The sequence below is a fragment of the Psammomys obesus genome, unplaced genomic scaffold (assembly GCF_907164565.1).
Source record: "Psammomys obesus unplaced genomic scaffold, mPsaObe1.curated_primary_1811, whole genome shotgun sequence".
Lineage (NCBI taxonomy): Eukaryota > Metazoa > Chordata > Mammalia > Rodentia > Muridae > Psammomys > Psammomys obesus.
Genome location: NW_026590767.1, coordinates 5,365,679 through 5,383,823, shown reverse-complemented (window position 1 = coordinate 5,383,823; position 18,145 = coordinate 5,365,679). Strand labels below are relative to the sequence as shown.

General features: G+C 41.6%; 1 protein-coding gene across 1 annotated transcript in view; it reads left to right on the top strand.

Moving 5' to 3' along the window:
• Adam12 (ADAM metallopeptidase domain 12) overlaps positions 1-18,145 on the top strand; it is a 256,510-nt gene that overhangs the window by 179 nt on the left and 238,186 nt on the right. The gene's annotated exons all lie outside the window — the stretch shown is intronic.

The window sequence follows — 18,145 nt, the reverse complement described above, 5'->3', positions numbered from 1 at the left end:
AAAAAAAAAAATCTCTATCATTACCCTTGGTACACATTTTCATATTCTGTCTCACCAGATGCGACATGATACTAATAGTTTTCCTCATAAGACCTATTTGCTCTGCATTATAGCTTTTCTCCTTTTTTTCCTCTGAAGAAGATGCTTGTATCCACCCACTTGCAATGATGGTACCAGCTTAAGTGGTGATTTACAGTGAAAGACAATATAAAGGTGGCCATGCCTTTTGGCATTGGTGTCCTGTGCTCTGTACTATTGCCTCCATACCTGTCTACTTCTCTCTCCCACAGCCTCCAGGCAGCTCAGAGGCAGCCCAAGGCAGTTGGTGTCTTCTCTCCCCCGCCCCCGGGGTAGTTGGTTAACTGCTGCATCCTGGCCTCGCACTGCCACCTGTGTGGGTCTTCTCTTGACAAAGTTGGCAGTGGCCTTGGGAAATGGCTGGCCTTTTCAGTCACTGCTGGCTCCAGGTCCCGACATCTAGAGTTGGTCTCGTCTTCCCATTGTCATGACCGCTCCTTTAGTTCCAGCGTTCCTCTCATTGTTCTCCCTCCTCTTCCTCCCGCATGCTGCTTTTCCTCCCTTCGCTGTCTGCACTCTTGCAGCTCCCCAGGTTCTGTATTCATTTTGTTCCCTCATCACTCAGTCCCCTCTTTGCGCCTATCAGCACACCCTGAAGTTAAGCCTTCACTCCTGCAGCATGGCTTCGGGTCTTCACCTCGAGTGTCAGTCTTCTGCAAGGCTCAAGCACATACAGTTTCCTCAAGTCACTTCAGTCTGGTTATTACACTGCCTTCTCTAGCTTTTGGTTTAATGCACTGAATTTCTCAGTTTCTACAAACTAAGTGGATGACTGATGTTCCTGTGTGCTCTGGGACCCAGCCAGCTCTTAAGCATGGGTTTCACTCCCTGGAATCCCTTAGGACCACTTGGATTTTGTTTCCTTTCTCTGGACTCAACTCCCTGTTATAGCCTTTCTCAGAATGATCTCTGACTGGAAAAAAAAATGAAATGGAGAAAAACAGGCAGAGTCTGAATAGTACCTTAGATACTACAAAGTAGATCATATGAATATTCTAGTCTGAACAATGAATATAATGTATAAGATAGTCATTGAGATAGAAAAGTCAGTTAGAGATAGTGATCTCAAAGACAGATTAAAGAAAAAATGAAATATAAAGGAGAAATGAGGATAGGACAGAACATAGAAGTCATGTGTGAAAACTGTAGCATAAGTGGGCCTGAGCATCATGGTATAAGGAAGAGAGAGCCTGGGGCAGAAGCAATATCTAAAAAGATAAGGGACTTTCAGAGAAGATGAGAAAAAAAAAAGCTCATACTTTCAAGTTTAGTGAGCCTCAGTGAGATCAGACATGAAGAAAAGCTCATCTGAGATCATGATAATCAAACTGATAGAAATCTAAGCCCAGGAGGAAGGCTATAAAATGTTCCGAGAAAGAAAGACTTTCAGAGGAGCAAGCTTAAGACAGATGGTTGACTTTTCAGGTAGAAACATGCTAACTAGAATAAAGTGGAAAGTCCTAAAGGACAGAAAGTAGAAAAGACATCAACCTAGAGTTCATAGTGAATACAATGTTTACAGAAGTGAAGAGCGGGGGTGCACAGATGGCAGTGATTGAGAGCACTTGTTACTCTTGAAGAGGACCTGGGTTCAGTTCACAGCACCTACAAAGGTGTGCTCACAACCACCTGTAACTCCAATTCTAGGGTTTCCTCCATCCTCTTCTGACCTTGATGGGCACCTGCACATATGTGGTGGACATAAATTTATACAAGCATACACATGTAACATAAGATAAAAGAACAAAACTTTTAAAATAAACACGAGAAATAAAGATGTTTGGTGGTCAAATAAGGAGATTTAAGTTTCCTCTCCAATAGAGTCAACTATGAAAAGAACATTTTCAGGTTGAACAAAAGTGATTCCAGATGGATACATAGGACAACAGGAAGCACATGAGGAAGCCAATATGCTGGCAAACACAATCCTATTGATGCTTTAAAACAACAATAACAAGATGCTTAGGGATTTGCTTTAAAACAACAATGACAAGATGCTCAGAGGTTTGCAACATATGGAAATGAGATATATGAGCCCTGGGATGGAAGAAAAAAGGCGGTTAAACTGTTGTAATTGCATTGCTTGTTGAAGGCAGTAAAGATGCTAACAGAAGATGTACTATAATAAGTCTCCCATGCTTATTTTAAGCTCTCATACAAGCACCAAGTGGATACTATAACCATATATAAGGAGCTATTGCAAAAGTTTGATGAATATTACTTTTTTTTAATAAAAAGAAAGGTCTTGGCTTTAATCCCAGCACTCAAGGTAGAGGCAGGCAGATCTCTGTGAATTTAGTCCAGCCTGCTTTACATAGTGATATCCTGTCTTTAAAAAAAAAAAAGAAAAAGAAATGAAACAGAAATAAATTCCTAATAGACAAGAAAATAAGGAAGATGGTAGACTGTCAATCAAAGTAGTAAAACTGCATGAACAACTTTAACATAAAATGTGTTTTATAGTACACATACTACATATCAAAATACAATGAAATACATTTGAAATATATGTCAACATCTATAGAAATTTCTATAGAAATAAAGTGAAAGGATGGGTAGGTATGCATATATAAGGGGTGCTTATCTGTATAAGTAGGTAGATAGACACAAACTTTGATTGAGAACTGACCACTTTTGTCTTCATTAGTGTTGTATTGCTGTAAAGAGACACCATGACCAAGGAAAGGATTTAACTGGGGATTGATTACTGTTTCAGAGGTTTAGTCCATTGTCATGAAGGGGTGGGGAGCATGGCAGCATGCAAACAGGTATGGTAGCTAAGAGTTCTACATCTAGATTCAAAGGCAGCAGGAAGAGAGAGCCAGCGGACTTGACTTGAGCTTCCGAAACCTCAAAGCTCAACCCCAGTGACATAATTCCTCCAAAAAGGCCACACCTACTTCAACAAGGCCCCACCTCCTAATCTCTCTCAAGCAGTGCTAATCCCTAATGACCAAGCATTCAAATATATGAGCCTCTGGAGTCCATTCCTACTCAAACCACCAAAACATCCAACACTATTAATAGTAACAGATTCAATATGACAAATTTTGTTGGAAATAAGTAAGGATAATCCATAACAAAAACAGGCCAGTTAACCTGTTCACAATAATCTGCAATATCAAATATTTTCTTTATAAATCTTTCATGAAATTTGTGAAACTTAAAGGAAAGATAAACTAGACAGGCTCTCAGTAGAGATTTCTGTTGGGTAATAGCTTAACATGTAACATTGATAACAATACTTTAGATTTTTGTGTGCCAAGTGTTAATGATGTAAACACAGCTATCCTTCTTATATGTTCCAAGTGGTAATGCCACTTTGGGAAACAATGTGGAAATTTCATAGAAAACTCAACACATCCTTCCTATGTGCAACAGGAGAGGAGTCCGCTCATGAGTACTTCCCTAAGCAAAATAAGCATGCCTAATGCATCATGAAGAATAGATGAATGGATGCCTTAATATATGGTAGCTTGATTATTGGAGAAAGTGTGACTGAAGAAGGCTTCTGAGCTTCCAAGATGGTTTTCTCACTTACAGATTACTGTCAATTCTAATCACTACAGTGGGAGAATTTTAGTGTACCTTCATCCTGGGATCCTTGCCCATTCAATGTGATAGGTCATCATGACAATGGTCAGAAAGTTAGGAAATGTAAGCTGTCTGCTATGAGTCAAGAAACCAAGCCACCATGGTTGCTCTTAAAGCTGGTTTGCAGCAACGCCAGCATTCGAGTGCATCAGTTCTTCTTGCCCTCTAGCCTCGCAATGCAAGGTTGTGCTCAAAGTACTATGCCTTCTAGTGTAAGGCCTTCTTGATGGCCCAGAACAGCTTTCCTGCTGGGCTCCCCAAAGGTTGCGCCCTTTGCGCACTGTTAGAGCTCTCTGCCCTATCCTTCTTTCTCATTGGATCTCAGCATCTCTTTAGCTATTCCCACTGGCCACACAAAACCAACTTAGCATAAAGAAAATGACAGCTAAGCCTAGAAGAGCTATTCGGGTCTGCCTGTGCTTTTCCTGTGAGGTGACAGCAGTGAGGATACAGCTGTTGTTACATTAGTGACACAGACAGCTCAGCAGGAGCAACTACAGCACCAAAAGGATGATAACCTCTAATGACAAACGGGACGTCCAAACCTGCTTACTGACACAGAAGGGCTCTCACTGCATGTGGAGAAGCACTAACTTCAGGGATAAGGGTGTAGCTCATTTGGGAGAGTATTTACCTAATATAAATACAATCACATCAGCCAGACATTATGGTGTATGTCTATAATCCCAATACTCAGGAGGTGGAGGCAGGAGGACTAAAAGTTCAAGACCATCCTCAGTTACATGGTAAGTTCAAGGCCAGCCTGGGCTACATAAGACTCAAAACGAACAACATAAGCATTAGGTTCTCATTTGTTAAAATGATTAATACATCAAACATTAAAAGGATTGTATCAGTGCTCTGTGTCTTATTTTCCCAGGTGGGATGTGTTTGTAGACATTCAGATTCCAACTTTGTCCCATTGTTAGCTTGCAGGCTTCTCTCCTTCGTGTCCAGACCGATCCACACTCGTGTTCCCTTGCTCCTCTCTGGAAGTCACCTTTTCTTCTGGCATCATTGTCTTTGTGTCCAAGTAGTAGATGTAAGAAGGAATTTCCTGTGTTGAGAGCAAAAATGCAAATGGTTCAGGCTCACTGTGTGAAGATGTGAAGGGTGACAGCCTAGGAGACCAGCCTTTTTCTTTCTGAATGTTGTTCTCCAGCAGTGGGCTATAATTCCAGATGGTGGAGTGTCATTTTTGAGAACAACTGGGTATAAATCATCTTGTCTGATGTTTTTGGAGATCACTTCAGGCTCTTAGTCCCTCCTCCTCTTCCATCCTTCTGTACCTCAGACCCCTCCTACTTATTATCAAAGCACCCTCATGCAAGGGATGAATTCTTTCCATCTCTCTGTGTTCTTTCTTCCTGTGAACATTTGTTTTCCTGAAACCCGTTTATCATATTAAAAATATCATAAAAGACCAATTACTTTCTTTAAAAAAAAACAAAACAAAACAAAAAACTGCTGATTCTCCACTTTCAGTCCAAACTCCTTGAGCTCACTCACAAAAGGAACAGAGACTAAGAGCACATCTGTGATCGCTGCAGGAATGAGCCAGTAAGAGAAAGAAGGTCTAAAGGCTGAGGGGTTCACTTGCAGAGTTTGGCACCAAACACACTCAGTCACTCGGAATGGACAGTGTGGAATGGTCAAAGCATAGTGGGGGTGAGAGGAGAGTTCGGGGAACAATGAGAAAATTAAGCCAAATGATTATTTGACTTAAGCATCAGAGTTGGACAGCCCCAGGAATCCCTGTGGAGAACACACGACAGATTGGTGCTTCCCCAGAGAATGTCGGAACTTTAGATAAGCTCAGGATGTTTTTGTACATGATTTGGAACTGAGAACTTCTCTTAAGTGGCTCAAGCTGTCCCATAATCATGATGCATGCTACCCATACGTGTTCCTCACATTTGAAAATGATGAAGTAATTAGACACACACACACACGCACACACACACACACACACCCGTCACAGAGAGCAAACTCTGATTTTTTTTTTATGTATTTTTTTTTCTTATCAGTTACATTTTATTAACTCTGTATCCCAGCCGTATCTCGCTCCCTCATTCCCTCCCAATCCCACCCTCCCTCCCTCATCTCCACCGTGCCTCTTTCCAAGTCCACTGATGGGGGGGACCTCCTCCCCATTCATCTGATCCTGTTCTATCAGGTATCTTCAGGACTGGCTGCAAAGCCCTCCTCTGTGGCCTAACAGGACGGCTCCTCCCTTGGGGGGTGGGGAGGTCAAAGAGCCAGCCATTGAGTTCCTGTTAGAAATAGTCCTTGTTCCCCTCACTATGGAAAACTAATTGGTTACTGAGCTACCACAGGCTACATCTGAGCAGAGGTTCTAGGTTATATCCATACATGGTCCTTGGTTGAATGTCAGTCTCAGAAAAGACCCTGTGCCCAGATATATTTGGTCCTTGTGGAGCTCCTATCCTTTGCCCATCATACTAACTCCCCTTCTTTCATATGATTCCCTGTACTCTGCTGAAGGTTTGGTCATGAGTCTTTGTATCTGCTTTGAAAACACTGCTAGTTAGAGTCTTTCAGATGCCCTCAGTAGACTCCTGTCATACATTCAATGCACATCCCATCTGTCTTTCTAAACGAGGATTGATCATCTTATGCCATGTCCACTCTCTTGATTATCTTTTTTAGGTGTATAGATTTCATTATGTTTATCATATCTTATAGGTCTATATAAGTGAGTATATACCGTGTTTGTCTTTCTCCTTCTTGGATATTTCACTCAGAATGATCTTTTCTAGATCCCACCATTTGCCTGCAAATTTCATGATTTCCTCCTTTTTGATTCCTGAGTAGTATTCCATTGTGTAAGAATACCACAATTTCTGTATCCATTCCTCCGTTGATGGACATCTGGGTTGTTTCCAGGTTCTGGCTATTACAAATAAAGCTGCTATAAACATGGTTGAGCAAATATCCCTTTTGTGTACTTGAGCAAAGTTTGGGTATGTACCTAACAGTGGTATAGCTGGGTCTTGAGGAAGCACTAGTCCTAATTGTTTGAGAAAGTGCCAGATAGATCTCCAAAGTGGTTGTACCAGTTTACATTCCCACCAGCAGTGGAGGAGGGTTCCCCTCCCTCCACAACCTCTCCAGCATGTGTTGTCACTTGAGTTTTTCATCTTGGCCATTCTGATGGGTGTGAGGTGAAATCTCAGGGTCGTTTTGATTTGCATTTCCCTGATGGCTAATGAGGTTGAGTATTTCTTTAAGTGTTTCTCTGCCATTCGATATTCCTCTGTCGAGAATTCTTTGTTTAGCTCTGTTTCCCATTTTTTAATTGGATTACTTGGTTTGCTGCTTTTCAGCTTTTTTAGTTCTTTGTATATACTGGATATTAGACCTCTGTCAGATAAAGGGTTAGTGAAAATTCTTTCCCAATCTGTAGGCAGTCGTTTTGTTTTGATGACGGTGTCCTTTGCTTTACAGAAGCTTTTCAGTTTCATGAGGTCCCATTTATTGATTGTTGCTTTTAGAGCCTGTGCTGTTGGTGTTCGGTTCAGGAAGTTGTCTCCTGTGCCAATGAGTTCTAGGCTGTTTCCCACTTTTTCTTCTAACATATTTAGAGTATCTGGTTTTATGTTGAGGTCTTTGATCCACTTGAACTTTCGTTTTGTTCAGGGTGATAAATATGGATCTATTTTCATTTTTCTGCATGTAGTCATCCAGTTGGACCAGCACCATTTGTTGAAGATGCTGTCTTTTTTCCATTGAATGATTTTGGCTTCTTTGTCAAAAATCGAGTATTCATAGGTGTGTGGGTTTATTTCTGGGTCTTCTATTCGGTTCCATTGATCCTCCTTTCTGTTTTTATGCCAATACCATGTAGTTTTTATTACTATTGCTCTGTAGTACAGCTTGAGATCGGGGATGGAGATACCTCCAGATGATCTGTTGTTGTACAGGATTGTTTTGGAGATTCTGGGTTTTTTGTTTCTCCATATGAAGCTGAGAATCCTTTTTTCAAGGTCTGTAAAGAATTGAGTTGGTATTTTGATGGAAATTGCATTGAATCTGTAGATTGCTTTTGGCAGGATGGCCATTTTCACAATGTTAATTCTACCAATCCATGAGCACGGGAGATCTTTCCATCTTCTGATATCTTCTTCAATTTCTTTCTTCAGAGACTTGAAGTTTTTCTCAAATAGGTCTTTCACTTGCTTGGTTAGTGTCACCCCAAGGTACTTTATGTTATTAGTGGCTATTGTGAAGGGTGTTGTTTCCCTAATTTCTTTCTCGGCCCTTTTGTCTTTGGTATACAGGAGGGCTTCTGATTTTTTTGAAACTCTGATTTTTTAGTGGTAGAATGTTGACTGTGTCTAGGGGATACAGGGAGCTTGTAAGCCACAATGTCTGCATCTTGGTGGGAAGAGAGTGAACAATATGGTGTTCGTCCTCTGTGTGTTTCTCAGGGGACTCATAACACTGCATGCCTTCCCTCAGCTCAGAATTAACTATAACCTTAATGATTGTCCTCAAGGCTCTTGCCAACTCGTTACACCCTACAGGTTGTGACCTCATGTAAACATACCCCCTTCCCCTAATAAATCCACCACGAAACTACACTAAGCACCATTCTTCCATTCACGTTTCTCATCCTACCTCCTGGTTTTTTCACATTTAACTTAGAAACATAATGATTTCTTTTTTAAATTTCCTTCCGCTGTCCCTTTCCATGAGCCCTGAAGATGAATCTTTTTTAGATCAAGGACTTATCATACCATTAATGTAAGTACATTAACCCTGACATGTGCTGAATGTCCTTACAGTTTGGCATGTTCTTTCCCCACTCAAAGGTGGTCTTCAAAAGTACATAGCACATCTGTTTGCATATGTAAATAAAATAACAAGAATGGAAGCTGTGAAAGCTGGCGCACTCTTAGCAATCCCTGAGTTATAGACCATCTGGCTGAACACAACTATGTAAGAAGGACACTGGCGCTGGAGTCCATCCAATATGGCACTGCTAACATTTGGGCTAGGTCATTCTTTGCTTATGACAGGGAAGGAGTGTCCTGGCTTTGTAGGATATCCCACAGTATGGCAGTTAGATTTAATTGTTAACTTCATACAACCTAGAATCACTTGGGAAGAGCGTCTCAGTGAAGGATTGTTCACATTGGGGTGGACCATGGTGATGGCTCTGGTGGGGGGAGGCGCTGTATTCATTAAATTAATTGATGTAGGAAGACCCAGTCTGCTGTGGGCAACACTATTCCCTAGGCAGGGAGTCTAGAACTGTGTAAAAAAAAAAAATGAAGAGAGCATTTCCTGTCACAGGACACAGGGTTTTAAAAACCCAGCCCAGCCTGAGGTAGGTGTGGGTCGGGGATGGAGATGGGATGGACATCATAAGTACCATGTCTCAGTTTCTCACTTCTCTGGTTTCTGGTTCTTCAGCCCTGTACATCTGCTGAAAGGTCTACCAAGGTTTTTAGCCTCGCAGTTACCTTTTCTAAGGTCTACAGATACCTTCAGTGGAACAGACACCCAAAATTCTGGGCTTAACATTAGTTTTCCTTCCCAAGCTTGTTCCTAGTTCTATAAGCCTTTATTACCGTATAAATTCCCCATTGCTTTCAAACAGTATTTTAAAATGCCCCTAGCTAGCTGTTTTCAAGGGGAGAAGGAGTGTTCAAAACGCTAATGGTCACGGTCGTCCTCCAACCATCGTTTAAAGCAATGAGCATCATATCTTTGTTTCCTGTTCATTTTTGTAATTATTCCCTGGGTGGGAGAGCATATACATGTGCGTTTCAACTGTTCACTGTGCAGCAGGCCAAGCGTCTTGAAGCTTGTATCTCTGTGTGCTTTGGGTTATCTCCTCTAGATGAATTCTCAAGAGTGGAATTGTTGACTCAAAGCCTTGTGCATTGCTAAGGAATATGATAACAATTTCCAGATTGCCTAGTGGAAGGCTGGGCCGGTTCACACTTCTACCAGCTGTGCAGGAAAATTCCTGTTTCTTGGCTTCCCACCAACACTGGTGTTTCATACTTTAATAAATCTGGCATGGCCCTGGGCAGCTACCAGGTTGGCTGGGGAAATTGCAGCATTAAAAGCTCTCAATTGTTTGAACCTCTGGGTCACAACTTACAGGATAAATCTGTAGGTAAAGTGACAGGGTCTGTGGCTCCATAAAAAACCTGTGAACAGGTCTAGGGTGGGAAGATCTGAAGCAACAGCAGTTCCTATGAGGAGGAGCTTTTGTTAAGAGTGGATCACAGCACCCGAGTTAGTGTTCTCTGGCACTGAATTTATAGACCCCAGAGGGTACAGGTTAAAGGCGAAAGGAGGTTTCCTGGACTCTAAATTAGGTGGCTTATATCAGAACTTGTGATAGTACATCGTAAGGAGAACTTACATACCTGACAGTCTTCCTGAGCCAGTGTAGACCGATGGTCAGACAGCCACGAGACTGCAATAAAAGCAGCTGAAGGAATGGAAGAATGGTTTCTGGGGAAGGAGAAAACAACTTTGCATCAATTTCCTTGTTAACTACATACTAAGATCAGTTAAAATAAGAAGCAGGGCATTGTACACGCACATCAAAATGTTTCCACCTGAACTTGGTTCCTAGCAATTTCCACACAGGGAGGGGTATCAGTCTGCTCTTCTCCAGGCCCAGCCATTCAAGACCTCAGCTGCTGGGACTTGATGGGTGGAAGAAGAAAAAGTATGTACATGAAGTATTCACCTCTGCGTGTGTACATGTGTGTGAGCATGGATGTTTGCATGTGCATATGTGATTTCATATATGTGTGTGTACTTTATATATGTGTGTTTGCTTGCACACACACATGTGCTTACATGTACATACATGTGTGTGATATATATGCATGAATTTACATGTATGTGTTCATGTCTATGTGTATGTTGATATGGATGTATATGTATGTGTAAGAATATGTTCATGTGTATGCACACACATGAACATATGTGTGTATATGTATATATACACGTGTGTATATGTGTATGTGTTGATGTATATGTTTGTGTATACATATATATGCATGTGTATGCATGCATGTAGGTAAATGTGTACAAACACATGCATGTCTGTGCATATATATATGTTCATACATGCATATGAATGTGTACACACATGTATATGTGTGCGTGCATATATATGTATGTCTTAAAACGTGTGTGGTATGCTTGCACGTGTTTGTTGTGTGCTCAGACATCTATATGTGCATGCATGAGTATGTGTATGCATGCATAACTTTGTGTCTGTCTCTACTCTTCATCACTTCATCGCCACACATCTTTTCTCATCTCCTGTCCACCCTATGTCCATTATTTGTTTGGTTTGCTTTGGTTTTCTTTAACAGCATCATTCTAGGGTAGGTGAAGAATTTAAAATCTATGCAGGTAGAACGGGGACAGGGAAGTGCAGGTTCTCGCTGGGAAGGCAGGGAGGCCTGAACACCCACCACAGTGTTCTCAGTGTTCCTTATTCAAATAACTTCAATCAAAGGTCAGTTAGGGTTTTTAGGAGTTATTCCTCTCAGTTTTGCCAGGAGAAGAGAAATACATACTTGGCCTTTTTGTATTTTGTGATGCAATACATGTGTTTTGAGAACCAAATTCAGGTGGTCAGACTTACATGGAGAGGACCTCTACTCACTGAGCCATCTCTCTGACATCTAACCTTTACTTAATTAACTCATCTTCGTACATTTGTACTGGGCATGATGTGACATTTCAGTATAGGAAATAAAGCATTTTTTCAGCATACTTCTGTATAGTTCACTCTCTGATGATCAACCCAAGACATTATTCCATGTGCTGCATCACTCCAAACTTCTCTCATTTCTTTGTTATGGAAGAATCAAAACCCTCTCTTATAGCCATTTCTTATAGCCATTTCAATTGTATGATACAATCTTGCTTAACTTTGGGCCAAGGACCACAAAGACAATTGCCCTCATAGGCCCAGCTTGTATTCAGGATGAAGGGGCCAGGTCAGGCCCAGGGTGATGGACAGTATCGTTCCCTGGACTAGGATCTGGGACTGTATGAAAGGAGCGAATGAGCTAAGCATGAGCCTCCATTACTGTCTGCTTCTTGTCTATGGGTGCAATAGGACCAGCTGCCTCCAGTTCCTCTGCACTGACTTTCCTTCCATGATATAACCTCCAACTGTGAGCCAAAATAAGCCTTTAACCTCTAAGTTGCTTATTTCAACACAACAACAAGAAGAAAAGGCAGCTGGTAATGCATCTTCCTTTTATAATATCCTCATCTCAGTTTAGCAGGCTGTAACCCAGTCATAAGTCAAAGGACAACCATATAGAGCTGACTGGATGAGGGTAGCCCCAGGGATAGAGTGGGATGAGAACCATATAAGCTAGAGAATTTCAGGCAGACCACACAAGAAATCATAGAACCTAACTCAATAGAGAGCTAAGAGGAGGATGGTGCAAGAGATTGCACCAGCATGGCCCCCAAGAAGAGTGATTGCAGAAGTGAGAAGGGGCCCGCAAGATGAAAAGTGCCCTTGGGATGTTCAGAGGAGGTGTGAGTTTTAAACACTGAAGAACGGGGGTTGCTCTCGAGAGACCCATGGGGCAGGGCTTCAGAGACACAGGTTAGGCCCAGGAGAGGAAGGGGACTGAACGACCTGAAGTGGAGGGCCTTTTGCATGAAGAACCAAGTTACCACATACATCACTGGCCTTTGAGGGTCTGTCAATGTTTTAAGAAGAGGAGTTGAATCCTGCTTTTCATTCAGTGAAAGATGCTGGGGCCAGGGGGCTTCTCTGTCCCCTACTCAGACGGTTTGAAGCTGGAAATTTCTGCCTGTAAAGACTGGAAGGTCATCCAGCCTAGAGAAATGAGAGGCCATGTGGAGATCTCATATCTAGACACAGAGCCCTGTACTCTACCTGAGTGCTAAGTCCTGAGGGTTGCACCTAGGACTGTATCCACTCCCCACCTTTAACCAATTCTCCCATTTGAGATTCTCCTCTGCCCACACCACCCTGCACCTCTCTCCTCATCTTCTAGTTCCTTTTCTCTCCTAGTTCTGCGGTCCAAATATTCAAGAAATAGCCTGACAGCAGCAAAGGACAAAACTGGTGACAGTTGTACTGTGTGTCTGAGGGTCATGACATATGAGCTCTCTTCACAAGGTCTGTGTGAAGCTTGGAGTGTGAATTTTAATGTTGCAGTTAGAATGGGTTTACAAAACCTTCGCAATTAGCTGTGATCCTGTTTGTATTAGAAGTTGTTTGCACTTAGCTTTGCTGAGTCCACAGCAACTTGGCAGTGCCGCTGTGATCGATAGCAGTTCTCTTTAAAAGGGCTTCTTATATTCTGCTAATGTTTATCTGGAAGCAATTGCAGTGATGCTTGGTAAATGGCTCTCGGTCAACATGAGAGAGGTGTGTTCTCTCTAGAAGACAGCTTGCGTGCAAACAAACTAGCAACTTAAGCCATTAACTTCCTCTGAGTGACAGTTTTGAAATGGTGTTGCCGACGGGAAAACAAAGCAGAGTGTGAACGTTTCCAGACATCAAATTAGTTAGATAAATGAACTTTGAATAGGAAACCAAGCTTTCTGGATAATACACACACTGCATGCTGTGCTTTTGTGAGACCATTCCACCAAGCTATTCTGTGCTGGACTATAATGTTTTTAACAATGCAGTTGTGTCAGTAAGTATAGTATAGTTTAAGCTATTTTTGAACCAAGATTAAGTTTGGCAATGTATGTTAGGCTGTATCCACACAGGGTTTTTACTCGCTTCTGTCTGCTTCCGTGATGGTGTTCACATACAGATTACTTAAAATTGTCTTCCCACATGGAAGAAAGAAGAAACCTAATTTGTTTCCAGCCATCAATCCAGGACTGGCCTGGAGCCTGACTCATAAATTGACCCTCAATTAATAAACATATAACATTGCTTTATGAAAATTTAAAGAAAAACAATTTATGATAGCCATTTAGATCTAAATACACAAAGCTTGTAAAAAGAGCTTCATCTGGATAAACTGTAATAAATAATAAGTGAAATGGTGTCTTGCTGCTGTCACGCTGGGAAGTTGCAGTTCCGTTTGCTATTGGGTTCCTATAAAGAAGATGCATTTCCATTTCATCAAGCAGGATGGTTTGCAAATGGGCATTTTACCTCTTGGATCCCATTGCAATCCTATTAATTATGTCAGTGTTGAATGCTTCTGAAAAAAAAATGTCCTTGGTGTGCGTGGTTTAAAAATAGCCTCTGTTTGTTATCTCCCAGCTGACTGGTCTGAAGGCCAATGAATCCGGTGAGGCTTGACTCTAAATCCCAACAAGAAGGCAGCTCAGGCAGCTTGCAGCATAGGAGACACCAAGGCAGGATCTGTTCTGCCTCTTGGAGGTGTGGTGGAATTCATTCTTTGTGGCATTGGGCCAAAGTCTATAATGTTTTCTCCATCTTTATTTTTCTTTAATGTTTCAACTAAGTTTATTTGAGTATTGATGAGGCAGCTCAGTAGGAAATGTTTTTGGTATGCAAAGCTGGCAACATGACCTTGGCCATCACATAACCATGGCCAAAATAAGCCCCACAAAGTTGTCATCCAGTCTCCGTGTATCTATCATGGCCTAAAACCCCGTAATCATATTACATACATACAACATGCTTTTTTTTGAAATGAATCTCATTCCTCTTACATTATCTACCATCTCTAGATAATTATTTTAGAAGAAAGAACTTCAAAATGATGTGCCATATAGTAACTAATGGGAACATGAAGAAGCATGGAACTTCAAATAACATATACATATCCATATATGATTGTTGATTATCCTACATTATTACATCTCTACCAAACAGATGAAAATTCTGATTTGGAGACACATATGAGGTATTTAAAGTTTCTTATATTCTATTTTATTAAGCATTTTTTTGTCTGCATCAACTTTTTATAGATTTATTTTACTTTATTATAATTTATTCGCTTTGTATCCCAGCTGCAGCCTCCTTTCTCATCTCATTTTAACATTAACATTGGTGAAATGTGTTGACGAAACAGAACACACTGAGGGTACATTTTCCACCCTTGGACTTACACTCAGGAGTCTGACACATGAGAATCGAGAGTTCATGTGTAACCTTAACTAATTACTGGCATTCCAAGCCAGGCTTGAAAACAAAGACATCTCAGTAGAATTTGTGAAAATATGAAAAATGAAACCACCACCCTTTCTTAGACACCCTTACTTGAAAACTGTGATCACACACTGCCTGATATAAATAAGCAATGGACCACATAGATGATGGGAGTGCCATTCTATACATTGCAGAAAAAAAAAAAAAAACTAGCACCAAATGGAAGCATGATAGAAGATAAACAGCAGCCACCAAATAGATATCAGAAAGGCCTCATAACTTCTGTAGATGGATTTGCTACACACACAGCAAACTTCAATACCTATTCCAATGTTTCAAAATGTAAACCACAACCACAGTTGGTGATCTTCTCCAGTTAAGTGAACATGGTAAGCAATTCACTTCCTTCAAGGCTACGATTGAAAAACAGATGAAACAAGATTTCTTTTCTTGAAAATAAAGACAACTATTATGTCAAAGGCTTATCAAATCTTTTACACGAACAGGGTTGTTCTCTTTATGAGTTCTTTTCTACTTCTTGACATCAAGATGATATATAAAGGATTTAAGATATTTACAGTGCTAGAGACAACAGTTGTTCAGTCAAGACAAGTTCATTCCCAGGACCAAGGTCAAGTTTTTTATAACTTCCTGTAATTCTTGGTACAAGAAGATCAAAGAGTCTGTTCTTCTTGAAGACCAGAATGTACATGTGCATACACAACACTGACATCATATAATGGAAATTGAAACAAATTGCTAAACAAATGAATGTTTTTCTTGTGTAAGCATTCATTCCTGTAACTCAGGTGTTGAGGGACCTAAAGTCTTTTCTACAGAGTTTTTCTTTATCATGAATGGTTCATGTAACAGAAATCAAACATGTAGGCTTGAAGTCAGAGAAATCAATACTTCTCAGTTGGTGGTACCATTTGGGAATATTTAGGAAACACAGCCCTGCTGGAGGAAATACATAACTTGGGGTGAGCTTGAGAGTTTAAAACTGCACAAAATTTGTAGTTCCTACTCTCTGCTTCATGCTACAGGTTGAGGATGTGAGCTCTGAGCTTCCTGCTTTAGTTGCCATGTATGACACTTATGATGCCAATTTCATACTGATCCCAGATTCTTCTTCCATGTCTTCTAGAACTTTGGCAATATTTTTCAATATTATAATCTTCCCAATTGTAGCCTACAGCAGGCAAGTCCTTGTAGGTCCCCATCACCACATCTTTGTCAAGACTCTTTTGGGGACGATTCAGCAAAGCCCACTCTTCTCGAGTGAAATTCACATGCACATCATTGAGATCACTGCATTCCTATCGGGGTTTTGGTACTTGTTTGAACTTCCCTCACAGTACCCAGCAGTATCACTCAGAGCATATCACACCAAAGGATTTTGTTTTCTCCATCTTTAATGTGAGCAAGGCAAGGCTGGGCAGATGAGTCAGTCTGTAAGTTGCTAATTCGGCGGGCATGAGGACCTGATTTTGCTTCTCCATTCCTCTGGGAGTCCCAGCAGAGGAGCTGGAAGCAGCTAGCACATTCCTTCATGCAGTCAAGAAGCAGAGAGCAATGAATGCTTGCACTCAGCTCACTCACTCCTTTTATACAGTCCTAGATCCTAGCCCAGGGAATAGTGCTGCCCACAGTGGGTACTTCCCACCTCAGTTAACCTTATCAGTAACCCCCACAGGCATGGGCAGTAGCATATACTTCTGATTCAGTGCTGAGGAGGCAACAAGTGAATCCTTGAGCTTGCTGGGAAGCTAGCCTAACCTGACCAGTGAGCTCCAGGCCAACAAAGAGATCCTGTCTCAAAAATCAAGGTAAAGGAAACTATACCAAGCTTTATTTCTGGCCTCTACATTCACGTGTATACAGTTTTACAAATACCTGCACGTATGCAGCTCACATTCATAGACACATACCTTAATGTACACACATAATGCTTTTAAAGATCCTTGTGGCTACATTGGCTACTACCAATCTAAATATTCCAGGATGATCTCCCCATCGCAAGGTCTTTTCTCCTAATCACCTTAGCAGCCCCATTTATCACCTGAAGTGAGTTATTCCTGGTTTCCTGAAACAGTATGTGGACAAGGAAAGGGTGTTATTTTTATTTTCCTAGTGAGGAAACTGAGGGTTTATGGAGTAAACTTCTGGCCTATGGACAGCCATACAGTTGGAGTCCCACCCACTGTATTACTTCTTCAACAAAAACACCATGTTTTTCAAGGAAGCATGAAATAGTTCTTTGCTCTGTTGCTATAGTTGTATAGTTGGAGATGACTCAGTTGCTCTGTGTCCTAATTTTCCATCTTGGGTATTCCTGGAAGGCAGGGAAGTGTTCAGCTACTTTTCTCTGGGCAATTGGAGGAAGTCTGAGGTTTGTAACCTAGATCTGGATTCTAACACTAAGGCAGGCCTTTTGCACATAATGGTCCTTCTCATGATGGGCACTCCTTCATTTATAGAGGTACCAGGAGGCTGTTACATCAAGGCTGGTATCTCTTGTGTGCCTCCAGGTTCTTTGCATATGGGCTTGGGCTGTAGTGTATCACAGGCCCTTTAGGGAATGGCTGAAGAGAAGGTCCCAACTTAGAAGTTGTCCTCTGTGTTCCTGAGCTGTGGGCAGGCGGCCACTTGGGTGGGTTAGACTATCCCTCCTTATTGCTTAAAGAGATGTCTAAAGGCAAGAGGAGGTAAGAGGTTAGGCAGGACTGAGGACCTGGTATCATATACTGCTGGGAGGCTGTAAGCTAAACCCCAATGGAGGCAGACTTCAGTGGGCTGATTGTAACTCACAGTGCCATCCACTGGCTGCCTGTCACTATGGGATCCTGTCTTCCAACTCCCATGCCATTAAAATGGCCAGTGCTGAAGCCATTACCTCACCACACAGTCTTGTCTCCAAGCCACTGTGTCACCATATGATCCTTTCTCAGATTAGCACATAGTCTTGTGTATGGTCTACCATGTCATCATACTGTCCCCAAGCCTCCCAGTCTTGTCACTCTAGATATCATGTCTTCACACAAGTTCCAAAATCCAAAACCATTAGGAGACAGGCCTCTGAGTACAGGAACTTTAAGAAATACCCCCTATCTAGGCAGAGTGGTGCATGCCTGTAATCCCAGCATTCTGGGAGGCAGAGACAGGCAGATCTCTGTGATTTCAAGGCCAGCCTGGTCTAAGACAGTGAGTCCAGGACAGCTAAAGCTAAACAGAGAAACCCTGTCTCAAAAAAAATAGGAAGAAGAGGAGGAGGAGCAGAAGGAGGAGGAGAGAAAGAAAGAGAGAGAGAGAGAGAGAGAGAGAGAGAGAGAG